General features: G+C 41.8%; 1 pseudogene; it reads left to right on the top strand.

The window, feature by feature from the left end:
* The first annotated feature begins 9,518 nt into the window (after nt 1-9,518).
* LOC128779825 (polynucleotide 5'-hydroxyl-kinase NOL9-like) lies at nt 9,519-16,614 on the top strand (annotated as a pseudogene).
* Nucleotides 16,615-21,296: the final 4,682 nt, after the last annotated feature.

The raw sequence follows: 21,296 nt of genomic DNA, 5'->3' as shown, positions 1-21,296 counted from the left end.
ACCTGAGGACATATTTTCATTGCTTCTACAGAAAGGGAAAGAGAGAAATATCAATACAAGAGAGAAGCATCGATTAGTTGTCTCCACATGCATTGGACAGGGGATTGTACATGCCCCAGCTGGGAATTGAACCCACAACCCAGGTATGTACCCTGACCAGGAATCAAACCCTCAACCCTTTGGTTATGGGATGATGTTCCAACCAACTGAGCCACACCAGCCAGGGCTAAAAATGGTTTAGGAGTCCAATAAAACCTCTAGTATCCTGGAGTTAAATCAAGGTTTTTATAACAGAGTCTATTTCTATCAATACTATACATATTTTGGTCACCCACAGTAATAGCCAAAGCCTATGGACTCAGGGATCTGTCATGGGTACTCAAGATGGTCATGTACCCGTTCAACAATGTTAAAATGTCTGCCTCTCCTTTATAAATGCCTTCTCTTCTCAATATTTAGTTTAATATTTAAACATGATACACTAAAGACAGGCATTCTCTCCCCTACCCCATTAAACAGAAAAGCCCTTAGAATGAAAAAGATTACAGTAAGTAAGTAGAGGGAGGTACTGAAAATTTGCAGCACAGTGTACAGGGGTGACCAACCCTTGACATGACCCTTGGGTCCTTCCTCCATGGCAGACATTGCCCCCAATCAGCACATTCTCCCCCATCAAGCCAAATGCAGACGCGGGAACCTTATCATCAGAGCATTCCAAGAAGGCAGTCAGAGTGGACACAGGAGGTAACACTCTTTGCCATCTCTAGCGTAAGGGGAAGAACACAGGTATCACAAGAATTAGGTCCAAACCTGGATCTCGTCACCTTCCTACATCTGTTGAATGTCAGCTTGAATATGGGAGGTGGACTAAATCAAACATTCTCACATTAGAATTCAGAGTAGCCTTTAAAAAATGCTCATGCCTGACCCCCAACTATCACTTCCTTTTTCGGGCTGTCTATTGGTACCTTAGGTCATTTCTAAAGCTGCCCTGGTGATTCTAATGTACTTGACTTGAGATTAGACTTGAGATTAGAAGATCTCTATAGTCCCCATCCCTCCAAATCTAATAATCTAAGACTGTGACTATTTGAAGCAATGATGAGGTCAGTCACACAGACTTAGAGTCTATCAGTTAAATTAGATTGGTTAGGACTTGAAGAGGCAACTTAGTCCCTTGGGTGGTTTATAGCTACAGAGAACGAAAGGCATAGGGATTTTGAATTATGAGGTAATTATTCTATTGGTGTATGTGATCACAACCACTCAAGCTTTGCTCATGGTTTTTATGACTCCTCAGGATACCTTATAAGAATTATTATAACCCCATAAATCACTGTTGCCTATTATTACAAGTACATCATAATTTATAATAATAATAATAATAACTACTATTGTTAATAATAATATGCATTGTAATGATCCAAGTTCTTTTATTTGAAGATTTTAATGCATTTTATAGATCTTAATCCATTAATCTTAATATTTCTGTGAAAAGGGCATAAGCCCATAATCATCATCACATATCATGAGTAAAGAAAGTAACTCAACTAGTCAACTGAGATGAGTGTGTGCATATGTGTGTGTGTACGTGTGTGTGTATATATATATACATACATGCATATATATATACTCACATGCTTCAAATCCAATTCAAAATCTACAGGCTTTATTATTATGAGGCTAAGCATCCAGAGGTTTAAAGATCCTCTCTCAAAATTTTCATGAAGGGAAATCCCTCTGTACTTATTTATCCACATCTACTATCTCCCAGACACTGAAAGATAACAAAGATGAGCAAACACTCTAGCATGCGGTTGAGAGAAAGACACATTCGTAAATACTCAGAACAAAAGGTGATGAGTGCTTTACCAGAAATATGTCTGTGATATCATGGCGTCACTGGGGAGAGGAGCTAGCTCTAAGACTGGGAAGAGGTGCAGGTTTCACAGAGAGAGTGACTTGAGAGTTGGGGTTGGGAGAGCGTCTGCAGTTCAGTGGCTGTGACAAGGTGAAGTGTTGCAAGCAGAAGCATTTTGTTGAAATACAGAGGCAGGATGCTACCGTGTGTGAGTGGGAATGGGAGCAGATACAGCTGTGAAAGAAGGCTGGGAGCAAATCCTGAGGTTCCTTAGGCATCCTAAGGATGGCATATTGTTTTTCCTACACACAATTTGTGTTCATGGCTTGTATTTATATGCACATCCTCCTTTTAATAAGAAAGTCCTTTGTAAGCAAACACTATAGTTTTAATGTCCTCCTCTTTCAAATAAATTTTAAAACCTCGAGGAAATAATAGGGAAAGCATGGCATGGATTTTTGCCTTTTTCTAAGTAAGGGTCTTAGAGTATTTCATTCATCACTTGCCACTTTCCTGGACTGAGAGACATGGGGGTGGGGGGAGAGCCTGGTTAGATCTGTAGAATTTAAGAATTGAAAAAAGATCTTAGAAGTCAATTTCAGAAGCTTTAGAACCACCAACCACCACACAAAGCCTGTGGTCTTATGCCTTCTCCACTGAGTATACACACCGTGTGTATGTAGTATTATGTAGTATACACACCGTGTGTTCTGTCAAAGTGCTCCATTAAAAAAGGACGCTCATTATGGTTGAGTGAGCTTAGAAAGCCCTGCCTTCTAGAGCTCTGTCTCAGTCACAAATGCGTTAGGATTATAGAGACTATGGAATCCTGCAGGAAGCAGTCCTGTCACGTATGTTTAAACCAGTATTTCCCAAACTTACTTAATAGAACTATTTCTTTAAAAACTCCAATTCACAACCAGCCTTTTTCTTTCTCTTATTTGTCACATAGCATTATTGATTTAAAATTGCCCTTCAGACTCATCAACTTTCTGGCTTCTTCTTTCTTTTTCTCTTTCTTTCTCTTTTTCTCTTTCTTTCTTTCTTTCTTTCTTTCTTTCTTTCTTTCTTTCTTTCTTTCTTTCTTTCTTTTTCTCTTTCTTTTTCTTTCTTTCTTTTTTCCTTCCTTCCTTCCCTCCCTCCCTCCCTCCTTTCCTTCCTTTCTTCCTTTCCTTCCTTGATTTTATTAAGTTAGAACAGAAAGGAGGTTATTACTCATATCACTCTATTCTCATTTTAAAATTTCTTTAGTGATTGATTTTGAGAAAGAGAGAGAGAGAGATTTGTTGTTCCACTTACTTTATCCATTCTCTGGTTGCTTCTTGTATGTGCCCTTACTGGGGATAGAATCCTCAACCTTGGCATATGGCACAACTCTCTAAGGAACTGAGCCACACGGCCAGGGCCTCACCCTCTTCTTTAGCAGTGTTCTCAGCTTATATTCATAGTGGACTCAAGGGTTGCCCAGCTCAGGAATACAAAGAGAGTTCTCCCTTCAAGTGTTTCCTTGATGTTCATCTTTGTCAAACATTTTTTTTCCTGGCCACTCCTTTTCTCTGGGCTCAAGTACTGCTGGAATATTGTCCCTCTTATCTAATGGTCAGGTAACCATGGTGACAATAAGGAAAATGTTAACCACCCTGTCTTAAATATTCTCACACAGATGGTAACAGAATTCTTCATTTCCAATTCAAATGGTCTAAAGAATTGCTGAATAAGCCCTTCTGTAGGGTGCCAATTTAAGAAATATAAAAATATTTCCAGCTGAAATATTTCACTTTTAAATTCAAAGTGAAAATAACTTTACTGAGTCCAATGGAAACATTCTAAATATCATCATAAGTAAGGTTACTACTTCGTTAAGCAGAAGAATGTTAAGGCACAAATGGAACTGCTTGAAAAGCCACAAAGCGATCTGGGCCTATTTGAGATACAGCAACTCAGGGCACATCTTGTTCATAGCGCACATCGTAAAGTGCCTTATGACTCACAAAGTGGCTTCACAGACACTTTCTGATTTTAAACTTGAATCTAGCGTGAAAGCATGTATCATCATTATACCCACTTTTCAGTCAGGGAAATCACAGGTCAAAGAGGTGCAACCAAGTCTCCCAAGGTCATTCTGCTGACCTTAGATTAGAATGAGTTTAGTGAATTTATACCACTAAGAACCCCAGGTGTAGCAGGTCCCTTTCTAGACCTCGGGATGCACAGATGAGAAAGATAGGATCCCAGAGAGTTTCCAGTTCAAACCTGACTGTCTCTGGTTGTAGTATTGCCTCTGCATTCAAGCTGGGAGGGTGAGCTATGCAACCTGAGCAGCTTCAGTGTCCCCAGATTCTCAAAAAGCCTGGCCACTCTATGCTGGTCCTAGAGCACTGAGGTGGCTGCTGGTACCCAGAGGTGCCAGTTTGCTTTTGGTCAAGGTCTGGGCCTGTCGATGTTACTTTCCATCAGAGTTGGCCTCTACCCTGGTTGCCAGAGGCCTGGGACCAAGAAATTCTGAAGGATTTTCACAGAGTCTAAGATATGTCCCTAGGTCTAGCAGTGATTCTTAAATATCAGAATCTCAGAATCACCCAGATGGCTTATTAAGTTGCAGTTTGCTGGGTCCCTCTCCCCAGAGTTTCTGACTTAGTGGGGCTGGAGTGAGGACAGAATTGGCATTTCTTACAGATTGCCAGGTGATGGTGATTCTGTTGTCTGAGGACCACACTTTGAGAAGCACTGACCTATTGTTTCTCTTCCCTCCCCAGCAAGCTCCCCTCCCTCCATTGATTTGCTTTTGCAAGAGTTGAAATATTACTTTAGAAATTAACTCTTGAGTCCTTCCCAAAGTTAGGTATTACCTCTTCTCATACATCTCGTTGCTCAATTCCAAAGTGAGGGAAAAGTACAAATGCTCAGTAATGCCCCTTCTGTCATTATATTGCTCTTAAGCTTTGAGTAAATAGGCACCTCAACTTTCTTGTCTATAAAAGGGGGTGATGTGTCCAGCCCAATAGCTTATACAAAGATAAAATTAAACCCATATTAAAAATAACTTGAGAGTGTTTACTTTAAAAGTTAGTGATAAGGGGGCCAGAAGGTACAAACTTTCAGTTATAAAATAAGCCATTGGGATGTAATGTATAGTATAGTAATTATAGTTGATAATACTGTATTGCAACTTTGAAAGTTGCTAAGAGAGATCTTAAAATTCCTCATCATAAGAAAAAAAAATGTAACTATGTTTGGAGATAGGTGTTAAAAAGACATTGTCATGATCATTTTGCAAAATATACAGATATCAAATTATTACATTGTATACCTGAAGCTAATATAATGTTATGTGTCAATTATACCTAAATACAAAAAGGAAGTTCATGATATAGATGTGAAAATCAAAGCGAGGCCTTTCCCTACCTTGTCATTGACTAGTTACTGGTATAAAGCTGCTTGTCTAAAAATATACAGCAAGAAAAAAGCAGAATCCGATATAAAATTCAGGCCAATTCATTCCCCGTACAGATTTCCCCCAGGTACACTACTCTACACAATAACAATAGTAGATAAATACTCAAATGGGGTTTGCAAAGCCTAATATAGACCCTGACAAGAGCTACAGCGATCCATCCACTCCTCTAGGTATCTGTTTCAATGGTTCCATTAGTAATAGAATTTCTCCTCTAGATGCATAATTGATAACAAAATAAAAATAAAAATAGATCTTTAATCTAAGTATCTGAGTACAATACATATTACAGTGCAGCAATCATTCCTGCAAAACTCAGGGGTGTGATTTCATTATGCCAAGTTTTAAATTCCCTTAAAGCTCATCGATGAGGCTTTCAGCTAAGTTCAGCCTGAGAAATGTTTATGTTTGCAATTGGGTGGTTAACTCCCTCTTCTGTAAGCAAGGGTCTCCTTCATTTCCAAAAATAATCCTGTCAAGGTCAGTATTTCATCCCCCTTTAAAATAAATGACTTAACTCCAAGAATGATAGCAAGACAGGGAAAGATTTGTGCTGACGTGAGAACGAGGCATGTGACCAAGTCATCCAATGGTTTACATAGAGAAACCTGAGGAAATGCCTTTATAGTGACATGGTTTGCCTTTTTCTAAAAATACGAGCTTAAACAGTGCAGAGCTAAAGATACTTTACATGAAGCAAAAGCCTTCATAGGATAGTAGTGATTTTTTTTTTTTTACAAGCCAGCAAAGGAAATGCAATTTTGTTTGATTCAGATCAATGAGCACTAAGTAAGGGCCCACTGTGTACTTGGCAATATTTTAGTCACCGGGGATGCAAAGATGAGGAGGGCCCAGCCTCCATCTTCAAGTGATTGAAAAAGTCATGTTGCAATGATTCCAAATGAAATGGTTTCAGTTTCATGCTCAGACTCACATTGCCAGAATTCAGCACGGATCACGTTAAACGAATGCAGATAAAACAATATAGGTCAGTTCAGCTCAAGTCAGCAAACACGTGTTGAGTACTGGGCACTTAGTGCGGGGTAGGAGATGGGCAAGGAGCACACACCAAACAAGGCACTGCCTTCAGACTGGTTCAGAGCTTTTCATAAGAATGCCAGGAGGAAAATGAGTGACAGGGCGTGTGCCAAACACTGTCAGGGGAAGAATCATGTTTACTAAGAAGTATATTTCATCAGTAGCTTCCATGGCTTGCCAGCATCTGAGTATGGGGCCTGAGTTTACTGAACTCTGAATGTGCTTGAGCATGAGGGACCGGGGAGTTATGTCTTATGGTCACGTCACCTTCAGAAATAGGCCCAGCTTTTTTTGGCTCTTTTTGAATATATTTTATTTCATGATCACTGCTACCCATTAATTTTGACTGCTCTGCTCTTTGACTTTGTCTCATAAATATTAGTACAAGCACAATAGCTTCAGTAAAAGAATGCCATGTGATAAAGATAAAGGGAATATAAACTGGTCTAAAAAATTCTAGGCTTAGCATATTTTAACTGACATTATCATTTGTAATTTGTTCCCCACTTGGGGATATTAATGTTGGCTCAAGTAAGAAGTAAATGTTGATAAAACCACGTGAAGTTAGAAAAAGAGATGAGATTTTTCAGATCATGCGAGCCCAAAAGATGATCTGGGATAAAAATATCTGACCATTTCTTCCTCTATGTTCCTGCTCTACTGTACTCCAACCTTAAACCACATGTCTGCAATAGCGTTTGATTTTTGATGGTTTTTCAAGAAATCATCCCTCATCTAGAGATCAGGACAGAGTCTAGCTCATATATTATTACTCTGAGTGAATGTTTGTCAAAACTCGTCATGCCTGGGAAGCATGAAGAGTTGGTGGGAGAGAAAGGCCAATGAAACACACTGTATGGTTTCTTTATAACATGTTTATAGTTAAGCTGCCAATAAATACTGAAGGAAGAAAAGACAAGAAGAAAAAAAGGCATGTCATATTTTAAAATGTATAGGAAATTAAGATTGGAAGGAATTGTGCCAACATTTTAAATCTTTTTATACACTGGGATTATGGGTGAAGTTTTCCATATGTCTAAATATGTTCTATGATTTCCAAACTTATAAATTTAGTATGCCTTAGTTTTGTAATAACTTTGTGAATTGAAAAATTAACTATATATGTCCCCTTTTCTTTGGGCTGCTAAAGAAATTAAGGGCAGTTAAAAAAACTGTGGCAATTATGTAGGTTATTGTTTGGTCGAGTTTTAATGAAAAGTTAGGCCAGTAATCTGAATGAAATGACAATGTGTGAATGATGATACCTCTGTGAAAAGTAGTGCCAATTCACTGTTTGTATTTACAATTATTATAATATCACTGAAACCAATAATAAATAAATGTATATTTTTTCCTAAAGTGTAGATTAACATTTTCCCCTGTTGCACAAGATTTTATGAAAGAAAATTCTAATTTGAAGCACAAAATGAATATTATTTGCAAGTAAAAACCATAAAAACTCCTGGGGCTTATATTTCTTTAATGTTGGAAATATTTGTTAAAAGTTGTATTTCCTAGTTTTTTATATTTAATGAATATGACTTTGCTTCCAGAATCTCTGATTTTTATATGCTCTCCAGAGCACTTATAAAAGTATGATAAAAAATCTATTTTTTCTCATTTTTAAATCATGTTTTAGTTTTCAATTATAGTTGCCGTACATTATTATATTAGTTTCAGGTGTACACTCCAGTGATTAGACATTGCATAACTTACTAAGTGATCATCTCAATAAATCTTACACCCATCTGACACCATACATAGTTATTAGAATATTATTGACTACATTCCCTATGCTGTACTTTACATCCCTGTGACTATTCTGTAACAACCAATTTGTACTTCCCAATCCCTTCACCTTCTCACCCATTCCCCTAACCCTGCCCCTACCTTCTGGCAATTGTCAAAATGTTCTCTGTATCTGTGAGACTTTCTGTTCTGCCTGTTCATTTATTATGGTTTTTTTTTTTAGATTCAATTGTTGATAGGTATACATTTATTGCCATTTTATTGTTCATATTTTTTATCTTTTTTTCTTCTTCTTAAAGAAGAACCTTTAACATTTCTTGTAATACTAATTTAGTGGTGATGAACTCTTTTAGCTTTTTCTTGTCTGGGAAGCTCTTTGTCCTTCAATGCTAAATGATAGCTTGGCAAGTTAGAGTAATCTTGGTTGTAGGTCCTTGCTTTTCACCACTTTGAGTATTACTTGCCAATCTCTTCTGGTCTGCAAAGTTTCTTTTGAGAAATCAGCCGACAGTCTTATGGGAGCTCCCTTGTAGGTAACTAACTGCTTTTCTCTTGCTGCTTTTAAGATTCTTTCTTTGTCTTGAACCTTTTGCATTTAATTATGTGTTTTGGTGAGGGCCTCCTTGGGTTCATCTTGTTTGGGATTCTCTGTGCTTCCTGGACTTGTATGTTTATTTCCTTCACCAGATTAGGAAAGTCTTCTGGCATTACTTTTTCAAATAGATTTTCAATTTCTTTTGCTCTCTCTTCTCCTTCTGGCACTCTATGATGGGAATACTGGAATGCTTGAAGTTGTGCCAGAGGCTCCTTACACTATTCTCATTGTTTTGGGTGTTTTTGCTTCCTTATATTCCAAATTCCTGATTTGGTTCTCAGCTTCATCTGTTTTACTGTTGATTCTCTGCACATTATTCTTCATTTCAGTGTATCTTTAATTTTTGACTAACTTTTTTTATGCTGTTGAGGTTCTCACTAAGTCAGTTCATTGGGCATCCTTATAATCAGTGATTTGAACTCTGCATCTTGTAAATTGGTTGTCTTCATTTTTTTTTTTTGGTTCTTTTTCTGGAGTTTTATTATGTTCTTTCATTTGGGACATGTTTCTTTTTCTCCTCATTTTTATCAGCCTCCCTGTGTTTTTTTTTTTCTGTGTTAGATAGAGTTGATATGTCTCCAGGGCTTTGTAGAGTGGCCTCATGTAGTAGGTCTCCTATAGGGTCCAGTGGAACAGCCTCCCTAATCACCCAAGCTGGGTACTCAAACTGCACCTCACCCCCTCTCCCGTGTGGGTTGTGTACATCCTTCTCCTGTAGTTGAGTCTTGATTGCTGTTGGCACATCAAAGAGAGGGATTTGTCTCCAGGCCGATTAGCTGCAAGGACTGGCTGCAACCACTCACCACTGACTTCTGATCACCATGGAGGATCAGCTGAGCAGGATTTACTTCAGTGGGGCCCTGGTGCCTGCTGAGTTCACACCTTACATGTTGCTTGTGGAGGTGGTTAAGTGGTGATACTTCAGTGTGATCTAGAGCTGTCCACTGGGTGTGCAAGTTCTGGGGTCTCCTAGGAGGTTCAGGCCAAGGTCATCTGCTCCTTCTGTTCTCTCCATGACCAACAAGCATAAGCTACAAAGTGAAATACCACTGGGCTTGGAGGTGCCCAGGCAAGGCCAAACTGTGAACCAAGGCTATTTGCTGTGGGTGCTGGGCCTGGGGCCAGTTAGGAGAGGTGTGGGTATGCTGAGGTCAGATGCTACTTGAGAGATTTGGGGAAAATCTGAAGCATAAGCCAAGACAGGCCATCTGTATGGAAAAGACACTGGAAACAGCTTGGGTGGTTCTGAAAATTGAGCAGGACAGTGCCTCAGGGAATCACCAGAGTGGGGTAAATAGTAGGAGCCAAGTTAATGGAATATCAGATATGGCACCCGCCAGCTGTTTCTGTGGGGGAAGGGCTCATTAAAGGAAAAATGGCCTCTCCCAGCACTTCTGTCTGGGAGAAAGCAGACTCTCCCCAGATCTTGTCTTGATGCTGGACAATTCAGTTCCTTCCAGTATTTCTCTGATGTCTTTTGAGCTGCTGCTGTGGGGCTGGAGCTCAGAGTAAGTGAGACTGAGTTAGTCTGTGACTGGGCCCATTGAGAGGAACTGCCTGGAACTCCAGAAGCCTTCCATTACCCTGAGCCTCAGTCCTTGCTAATTTTTATAGCCAGGAGTTACAGCAACTTCTCTTCCTGGCATTGGAACAACTGGATCAGGATCGGGAGAGCTGGTGTGAGGCTGGGACCACTCACTTCTGAGATATCCCTCCCAATATTTTTCCACTACACGTGGAATATCTCTGTTACGCTTCTCTGCCCCTCCTACTAGTCTCAGTGTGGCTTCTTTAATTCCCTAGTTGTAGGACTTCCATTCAGCCAGATTTTAGGGGGTTCTGAGTGATGGTTGTTCTGTAGTTTAGTTGTAGTTGTGATGTGATCGTGGAAGGAAGTGAGTAACCTATACTGCCATCTTCACAAATCTATTTTTAGATGCTTAAAACATTAGTAATAATGAATGTTTCTTTATACTTTTTTATGTAATGTTCAATCTCCAGAACTAATTTTGATATTCATGTTCCTAAACCTATAATCAGGCTTCTATTTAACTAAATTAATAAGCTAAAGCCTAATAAAATCACAAAGGTTTTCAATATTATTCAAGGGAAATGGTTTTATTTAAAGAGTGCACTAACTTAGTTTGTGGTTCCACAAATTTAGGAATTATTTTGTCAGTACATTCACGAATGCTGGATGAAAGGCTATATATATTAAGCACTGTGGGGAACCCAAAGCTTAATGTGGAATGGATATTACTTGCCAGAAGCTTAAAGTCTAGTTGAGAAAAGTAAGACATGGAAACACATGCCATTTAAAGTATGAGACAGAGCGATAAAGACTACATGAAAGGCATAGATGAAGTGCCAGTGCTGTGGAAATAAGAGAGGGGACAAAAGATTAGATGTCCTATGAGCTGGAATTGGATAAGTAAGATACAGATATGTAGAAATGGTCCAACAAGCATTACAGTTTTGAGCTCTTATCTATGATATTAAATTTTAGCTATTGGTTTACATGACTATCTTGATTTTACTAGGCAATGAACTCTGAAAGCCAGAACCATGTCTTATCCCTTTTATAGAGCCTCAGCTGCTAAGACAATGACTGGAACTTAGCATTGACACATATTTGTTCAATGTGGAATGGCTAGAATGGTGCGGGGGAGTCCAACAATGGGAAGTCATGGACAATTTAGCGCTGGGCGAGGGCCGAGTACAAGTGGTGATGAATTCAATTTGCTGGGCGATAGCAGTATGAAGAGGAACGGTGTAAGACCAAATAAGGGTTATCTGTCAGGACAGCTATTAGCAGGCCTGGAATGCCAGGTTGGTACTGGACCTTATATGTAAACTGGGACCTGGCAAACGTATTTGAATAGGGAAGTACATTGTCAGAGCTGTGGAAAAGATTGGTGGCAGAGGGATGTGAGAAAGCCATTGTCAATGGTTCTCTTAGTCCCTTCGAACTGCTATAACAAAATGCCATAGACTGAGAGGCTTAAACACCCAATTTTTAGTTTACACAGTCCTGGAGGCTAGAAAGTCCAGGGTGCCAGCAGATTTGGTGTCTGGAGGGGGTGCACGGCCTTCTTCACAGACAACATTCTTCTTGCTGTGTCCTCACATGGCAGGAGGGGCAAGAGAGTCTTCTGGAGTCTCTTTTATAAGGGAACTAACCCCATTCATAAGGGCTCTGCCCTCATGACGTAATCATTTATCAAGGGCCCCACCTCCTCACACCATCACACAGGGGGCTAGAATTCCAAAATATAAACTTTGAGAGGAACTGTTCAGTCCATAAGACCTGGCCAGTGATAATACTGGCCTGCAATAAAGTAGAAATAGTAGGGATGGTAAGTAAAGGTGGTAGATGGAGGAAACCTGTCACATGTAGGCCCCACAGGACATGGCAACTGGTCAGTTTAAGGTTCACTGGAGGAGGAGGAATGAACTGTAACTGAAATGTTTCTATCTCAGTGGCTGAGGACAAGAATGTCTGTTAAGTAGACGCACACATGTCTGAGAAGACCGAGGCATCTATTTTAACTGTGCTGGGTGTAGAGCAGCATAGTTAACAAAATGTCTATTTTTTAAGCCACCCAGTCTGTGGTATTTTGTAATGGCGGCATGAGATAACTTGGACACACATGTTTCCAAATAAGGCAGTAAGGAGCTTAACAACTTTTGAGCTGAATTATCACACCAGCCAAAACTCTACTTTTTCTTTCAAGTAGCAAGTGTGTTTGTCATGTGCATTTCTGGTTTCAATGCAGGTAAATTAAATGCTCTGAACCCTTCATTGGTGAGTAGGCTGCATGATCCTTGGAGAAGAGCCTGCACTTTGTCTACCATGGTGACTGGCACCTAGAAGGCACTCAGACATTTTTTTCTGAGGGGATGAATATTGCTCGTTGCCCTGCGTGGGTGGTAGGACACCACTCATTTTACTCTGAGCAGAGGTGATCTTAAACATCTCTCACCGTCCTCAGAGAGCCAAATGATACCACAGGCTCGGGAATGTGTTGTATATTCATCCTCGGGTTCTTTTCTCACTAAAAACACTTTCTGCGCTCAACCAACCACACCAAAGAAGCAACATAAAACTGGTTTTATGTAGCTCGCTAGCAAATATGGAACAGTAGTTTTATTTTACAGAACTCCTTTGGCCCATTCAGACATATACACTCACAAACTGAGTATGTATAAATAAGCCAAATGAAGAAAAACATTAAGTAATTCAGCAGAACAAATAAGAATATTCTTCTATTTCTAGGTATCAAAGGAGAAGTGAGGTATGGCACGATTTTACATGACGCTAGGAAACAAACCTGAAACTTCTTTAGATTTTAACGGCACAGTTTTACTCTATTCGGTTTTAATTTGTAGGAGGATATGATTGGTACTATAATAGCACCATGTTACAATTAACCACTGCGCTGAACACGTATTTCAACCCTGTGGCCTAACCCAATGGTTAATTCCATTCCAGTGGCTTGACTTCAGACCTGTCCTAGTCATCAAAACCGGGCAATTTTCGCTTCCTTCACATTAGTCAGAGACAGAAAGCATTGCTATGAAACTGAAGTATAACCTTTTTGAAATCGAAGGGAGCGTGGAAAGTATGTGACTGCAGAAGTTTCCTGAGAGGACTAAAATGGCCCAGTGTTTGAAGCTAATTTTGCAAGAAAATATCAGGGAGGAGGCACAATTCACAGTGATTTCTCAGGATATCAAATCTGGTTTTGCTGTAATGTCCTTCTAGTGAGCCACTGGTGAATGTTTATCCAGGGCCAGTCCCTGTGTGTGGTACTCACGAAGCAGATTGGTAGCACAGCCCAGGGTTGGGAACTAACAAGCCATTACTGACTCATTGTCTATTCATTTTAGATTGTTTCTATGGAGGATTTATAGAAACAATAGCAAGGTGGCACCAAGGTGGCTATCAATGCTGTTTACATACAATTTAGAGGAATAAACCTGCAGCTCTGCCCGGACTGGCTTCCCTCGCGGTCCTGGAGAGCAGCGTTCTAATCCTATTGTGACGTGGTCGTTTCACCGCAACTGCCCCGCAGAGGCCTGTAATTGGAGCACAGGTTCAAACTGGATTGCTGTGTGTTTAGGAAAGCGGGGGTCATTTCACATCGGCACCTCTCGGGTCTGTATTGCAGGAGAGCAAGCGTGTGCATTGTCTTTTATTGGGAAGAACATACTCAGAGTCTACGCTCCCAGACACACACGTTACCCACGTTGTCTTCCATCGCCACGAGGCAGAGGGTAATGTGAAAATGCAAAACACTTTTTTGAGAGGGGCAATTAAATATTTACCAGCCGCGTATCATGGAACACCAGCTTTACCAGCTAAAAAGTGGAGACTGGAGGGAAGTTAACGGATGAAAAAGTCCAGCAATTAGTTCTGCTTTCTTCTAATTAATATCATCACATGATGGTGATCTCACTCTGGAAGCCCAAAAGGCCTATTGCCTATGTTTTTAACTCTAGTGATTGGGTGAACTCAACAGAGGTCCCAGGATAAACCCCTTCTCCTTATACTCCCCAGCTTCTTTTCAAAATCACCAAATAAGTCTTCAAACCATTCACAGCAAAATGTATTTATTAAGGATAATCTGTGCTTGGTGCAGGGCTGCTCTCTGGGTAGTGGGAACGTGGGGCAAACAACAGTCCCATAGAAAGAATAATAGAAATGTCACAATCTGATGCCAAAAGCGAATTAACATTTTTCAGGTCTTTGCTCTGGCCTTTCTAAGACCCATGAAAAGCAATACTTAAAGGAGGCCGAAATGAAAGGAAAATTACGTGAGCCAAAAAGAACGTCATGTAAGAAAGTGAAGACACCACTGAACAAACAAACAAAAAAACCCCACACAATGTGGACATTAAAAGGAGTGGGGAGTAAGGGGAAAGAGGTAGTAGTAAGAGGGAAAAGGAAGGCACATGGAGAAAGAAGAGATACTTTCTGCATCAAAAAATGACACTGAGCGCGGCCAGCACCGCAGCTGCAGAAGCCAGGCCCCTCAGCTCCATGCACACGAGAGCCCAGCTCATCCTCCACTGCCCCAACCCTGCACGGGTGGGGCCCGGCATGGACTGGCGGGCGGGCAGCTTCCTTGTGTTGCAGCCCCCCAGCAGCCCCAGCTGGGCCCCCAGGGGGACCTCAGACGAAGACCCGCCCCAGTTGTTCCGCTAGCCCCCCCATCTGCTGCTGTGGGTCGGGCTGCACGTTGTTGCTGTCACCACTGGAGCAGGGGTTTACTTTTAGTAGGTCCTGTCCTGTGACTTGCCTTTAGGGCCAGGTGCGGGTGTTTGGTTTCATCATCAGCCAAGACCAGCGTTCCCAAGGTGCCTTCTCTTCCTGCACCCACCCTCGCCTCACTATCAGTGCAGTTCACTACCCGTTGTCTGAGACAAGCAAGGCGAGGAAAAGGAAGCCGAACCTCGCTCACAGCTCATCTTCGCCGGGAAGACAGGAGTGGGTTGATGCACACTCTTCCTCCCGTGTTCCGTTGTGACGCCAGAAAATCTGTAAACTTCATAATCCGCCCTTCAGGTTTCTCTTACATTTTTGTGCAAGAGAGTCCCACCTTCCAGATTAATTGAGTATTGGCCTTGAGGCTTGTGAGCATTAGAAAAGAGAAGAAAACAAACAAAACAAAACAAAAAAACGGCCTTCCTTTCAAAGAGAGTGCCCCTTCAGCCCTGGAAGTTATCCAACAACATCTCCTGCGAGGAAGTGGGTGGCCGCCCTGGCATTCTGGTTTGTGGGTCTCCAGACATTGGAAAGCCAACGGTTCAGATACCTGATGAACCAGTTGCGAAACGGTATTTCCTGGGCGGGCTATTTGGAATGTGATCTGGAACAGACAGAATTTACTCCTCCAACTGCTTTACTTAATATTACAGAACCAGTCCTGGGACCACCTTCCGCCCACCAGAGGACACCATGGGCAATGGTGTACTTTGGGAAATGGGCTAGTAAAAACAACTAAGAATTACGTCGAGATAATAAAGTGTGTATTCAGCCCCTGCAAGAGAGAGTCCCTCTTATCGTCAACAGGGCGGTCTGGGTGACAGACCAAGGAGCTTTGCTTCTCGATCTGATTCAATGGCCGCCTGCTGGCCACGTCTTGCAGCTCAGCTCTGCCTGAAGTAAATCCATTCCCTACTCACCGCCCACTGCATAGAGGACACGGACGGCTTGTACACAGAAGAGCAAATCCAAAGTCAGAAACGGAGGTTTCTACCTGGCAGAATTTGCAGACAGTTTGGAGTTTGCTGACAAAGTAAAGGGAGTCTGGTTGCATTTATGGACATAAGCCAATGTGCATCCAGTTGTTCTTTGCATTTAGAAAAACTCCAAGACATAGAGTCACGTGAGAGTTCTTCATGACTTGGCCAGCTGCAGCCCCCTATGCCGAAACCGCTTCATGCCTTCCATGGTCTGACACCCTATCAGGTCCTTTCAATGCAGGTGCCCTCCAGATTATCCGCACTGATGTCGCTCCTGCCCATGTGCTGTATGCGCTGAATGCCAGCTGGGGTAGTCTTTGCAAGACCCCGGATGCTGTCAGAGGACATGCAGTGGGCCCGCCCCACTTGTCCAGACTAACCTGCGATTGTTTGGGGTTTGAACTTTGAAGAGGGATCTACATGGACAAGAGACTTTACCACCTCCTCACGCCTGTGCCCCCAGAAGAGCTAGGAAATGTGAATTGTCTGCTAGTCGTTTTCACATCCGTTCCACAGTGCGTCCTCAAGAGCCAGTGTGGGCTCGAGGGGAATACTTTACATCAGGGCAGATTATAATCTTAGACTTCCTTGAGTATCAGGGAAATTGGAGCAAGAGAAACTGAGGAAAAGTGTAAAGAGAAACTGCACCCAAAACCTAAATTCTATTGAAAATCAAACTAACGCTTTTAATAAGGGAAAGAACATTTAATGAGGGAAGAAAGCTTGACTTCGTCTGCAGCCTGAGAGCAGCAGATGAGGGGTTTTTGTGTCTGTGAACAGCGCCCCTACGTGGCAGTGCTTCCTACATAGGTCGTGGAAGTTAATAGTAAATTTAAGTCCCTTCTTAAAGCCATGTGACTAGTTTTGCCCTAGTCTGCTGTGTGGTTCATCATCCATGATGTTCTACTTTCTAAAGAGACAATAAAGCAGCAGGGAAAAGGTTGTATGCCATTGGAAGAATAGTTGATTCCACAAAAAGTTCTTTACTGACCTGGTTGTTGGAATCTGAATAAAAATGGGAGACTGGGGCCACAAAAACATACCAAGGAGGCAGGCAGAACGGCCGGCAGGATGTGAGAGCAACAGGAGGTGAAGATGCGCCTTGGTCCTTGCTCTGTGATAGCCAGCAGGGTGGGTCCCCCAGTGCGCTGGTCAAAGCGCCCGCCTGTGGTCCATCCCATCCCGATCATGTGATGCTATCCAATCTCTCTTCCCTTCCTGTGGGTCAATTGTTAAAAGATTGTGTTTAGTCTTTAAATTTAATCAAGGTTTACCAGATGAAATTTGGACTCAAGAACTCTTCTTCTTTTTTAATCGGATGTTCTTATGCTGAAAATACTGCTCTCAAATCCAGGAAACCTCTCCTGGGGACCCTAAAACTAGATTTGTCCTAACTGACTTCTCATCTGAGACGGAAGACACAGTCTGGGTAGAGCTGGATACAGGCTGTTTACAAGAGGCCTGGCAGGGCAGCTCTTTGAGAAAGGCCCACTCCTGCCTTTGGGCAGTTGGACTTGAACTTGCACCTAAGGACAGCTCTGTGTCATTGAGCACTTTCTCCTGGAGTGCAGGAAGCTGGTGATGGTGCCGTTCACCCAGATGGCCGTCCCTTCTTCCTCTTCTCTCTGGTGGTCGCTATTCCTTATCCTCCAAGGCGGGAATGGTTTTGCTGTGCAGGGACGAGTGGTCTGGGTGATACCATTTGAGTGGAGAGTGGGGACATATTTAGGGAGGCAGCATTTCAGACTGGTATTGTGGCTTTCAGCTTCCTAGCAGACCAAGTTGAAGGATGTCATTGGGATATTCAGGTTTTAATGTCTATATTCATTTAAATTATTGATTATCATTGTCTTTAAGTACTTAGCATCTCAGAGACCCATAGACTTGCAAATTCTCACAGGAACCTTTGTCACCCCAGGGTGAATTTTACTATTCTAGAGACCATTTAAGGTCTAACTTTTAGTTGCCTCTTATTTATATTTAAATTTAGCCTGTACCTGTTTTTCTATCTTGGCCTTGCAAGAAATTTTGAGACAATCTGCCACCTTTTTGCCTCCTGCCCCAGTTCCTTGTATCTTAGTAATAATATGCACTGTAGGTCCTTAGCAGCAATCTCAGAATGAAAGTGCTGGCCTGTCATTTGCCTTTTCATTAAATCCAGGCTTGTCTTTAGCCTCACCTCCTGCTGACACTTAAGGATGCAGTCTTTCTTCAGGCCCTACCTGTAAAGAAAATATTGACACTAGAAGGAAGTGTCAGCTATTGGTCAGAGGGCAAGACTGGGAGCCTACATAGGCCTTTCTCAGGGGATTCAGAGGTCTGGGGGACGTGGCTCTGTGGTCAGCCCCAGGGTGTGCTGGCCAGACCTGCAACGGCACTGTAGACCTCAGGTGTCCATTTGATTATCAGTGTTAATCGATGGTTTGGGCTTGTTCTTTCTACAGCCTCTTTTGGTTCAGGATGTGTAGGAATGAGCAGCATTGGAGTTATTCTTAATCCAAAGTAGTGGTACATGCTTATTTTAAGAAAATTAAAGAAATATGTGACTTAAAATGTGAAAATCCATAGTGGCTGATTTTGTGATTATTTTAAAGTTAGTTCTTTCAAAGAGATCCATTTATAGGAAAGGTAGCTATAAGAATAAATGATAAAATTCTCAAAAAAAAAGAGAGAGAGAGAGAGAAAGGAAACTGCTTTCAGGTGTATAAAACACTGTGGGGAAATATGGGCTGACCACGAGTCCTGTGCTAAGAAAGAAGTCACCTAGTGTGCAGGCACACACGCACACACATACACACACACTTAAGAATTTCTCTGATGTCTGAAACACAGCTCCTGACCATCATTAGCCATGGAAACGAACCTCAGCAAGACCAGCACAAGGTCCCCCATGGGCTGAAGTGTGCCCTGAAAAATGACATGTTGAAATCTTAACCCCCAATACCTTAGAGTGTGACTTTATTGGAGTTGTCTTCACAGAGATAATCAAGTTAAAATTAGACCATTAAGGTGAACTTGAATCTCAAATGACTCTTGTTCTTATAAAAATGGGTACATTTGGGCAGAGACAGATGTTCATAGAGGGAAGATGATGTGAAGAGACACAGGGAGAAGCTGGCCATCCCATGGAGAGGCTAAGAACAGATCCTTCTCTTAAACTAATCCTGATGATTCCTTCATTTTCAATGTCCAGCCTCCAAAACTGTGAGACTATGCATTTCTGTTGTGTAGGCTACCCAGTTTGTTATGGCAACGCTAGCCAATGAATATAGTCCCACAGTTGCAGGGAGTGACTCTCCGTTGGTAGATACTTCAGTATCTTTCTCCCTCTCCAAAGTTCTCAGGAGTGCTTTCAGGAGATTCCTTAAGATGAACCTCAGGATTGAAAGATGCCTTGCCTTCTGCACAGCAGCCTGTGAATTCTGTGCTACTTTCTTGCTTGTATACCTCAAACAGGCAAAATTACCCACTGGCAAATGCTTCTGGCTTGCTGTCTTTAGGACCTACGAAGTTCAAAGCCTACTGAGATTTGAACTTCCTAGCAGTTCAGAGATATAACCTAACACCAGTATCCAGGAACACAGCCCAAGGCCTTGCCCACAGTGTCTAGAGCCACCAATTAGAGAGCCATCTTCATACACTCACAATTCTCATACTTTCAATAGGTCTGGTGACACTGCACTCTTTCCAAACACATCAGTGCAATAGGCGAACCACCTGTGCCATTGCCCCACACGAAGCAGGGCACACTAGCTAATGGATTCTCCGGTGGGACTAATCTAGGGTCCTCCCATGCTATTGGTCTATTCTCTGAGTCCCTGGGAAGCTTTCTCCTTACCCCACACCACTACAGCAACCTCCTTGCTAGTACCTTTCCACTATGATTCCAGAGAGAGACCTAAAAGATGTGCTTCTTTGCTTGACAGTGATTTTAGTAGTAATTGCCACTAAGATGTTCCAAAGACATTGATCATAAGTCACATCCTTCCCCATCTTTTGTCCCTGAGAGGCAATGTCCTGTGGTGGGAAAGGGCAGAAATAGGATACGTGACCTTGACAATATCAACCTCACCATCCAGAAATTGAAGGGAGAGGGGAGTGTGTACTAGAAACTCACTAGATTCCTTCTCAGATAATTTTATTTCTGCTAATTTGAGGGGTTCCTCTTTCCTAAATCCTCCCTGTTTTGCTGGCTTGGTGCCATTTCCAGAGTGATCCTTTATCGGTCCTGTCTGGCTTCATCAACAGTTTTCTCCAAGGTGAATGTGTTATAGTAAGTGCGCATATAGCCCCCTGTGAGTCTCTTTTACAAGTAAAGAGAATGAACACTCTACACCTCGTGTGAAACCCTAGCACCTCAGTGGTTTAAGCAGATTCCTTTCACCACCAGAAAGCTCTGTTACGTAATGTAACTATTAGGCCAGGCAGAACTTCATCTGATGATAAATGATAGGTCACAGAAGGTTCATGCCCAATAACAGAAGTCACACATCAGTATTACTGGGAGCGCACACATATGAAGGGATGCCGGAGCCATCAATAACCATGTTTGGGCCTGATAATTATTATTAGCTTACTAATAGTTATTGCCATCCTCTCTCTTTCTGCTGATTTAGTAAAGAGCAACTAATAACATTGAGAGGTCAAATGTATAAACCAAATGGTACTCCTTGGCCAGGCACAATACAGTTTCTAATGAGCTAATAAACATTGTGTGTGTGGTGCGTGTGTGCTTAACCCAAGAAAATTAAACTTGCTAGGTGGCAGAGGCACCCCTGACTGCAACATTTTCTTTCCTTTCTAGTAAATCACAGACCTACCACATACTTCCTTTGAAATCCTGCAACATAGCAAGGACTAGCTAAAGAATTCCCCCTTCTGGCTACACTTTGAATCTTCTTGAAATCTAATTCAAAGTATTATCATTCTTTTATAGACACAAGTCTATAAACTCATTCTCCAGATAGAAGTTTTGAAACAAAACACGGGGACTTCTGAGCCACGAAGGGCCCCTTAGTAATTAAGATAAAATACGGATTCCCACACTGGCTCTCTGCTACAGATCTGGGAAGCAGCTCGATACTTCGCTTCACTGGGCTGAAGCCCGTCCAGGCCATCGAGTTGAAAACTGCTGTATTATTATTCTTTGATGTCTACAGCTTAGTAGCACAAAGCTGGTCTCTGAGCACTTACTCTCTATAAAGAAACTCCAAATGTTTGGCCTTTGGGCTGTAAATATTGTGTCACCATTGATTTTTAACATATAAAGTGTATTTTCCTGAATGTCAAGTATTTTCAAAGTGCAGGGCCTCCCAAGAGCACAAAGTAGAAGGAATTAAAGATGATTTAAA

This window comes from Desmodus rotundus, chromosome 13, assembly GCF_022682495.2.
Source record: "Desmodus rotundus isolate HL8 chromosome 13, HLdesRot8A.1, whole genome shotgun sequence".
In the NCBI taxonomy this organism is placed as follows: domain Eukaryota; kingdom Metazoa; phylum Chordata; class Mammalia; order Chiroptera; family Phyllostomidae; genus Desmodus; species Desmodus rotundus.
Note: the sequence above shows the minus strand (reverse complement) of the source record. Positions and strands in the feature narration are given on the sequence as shown.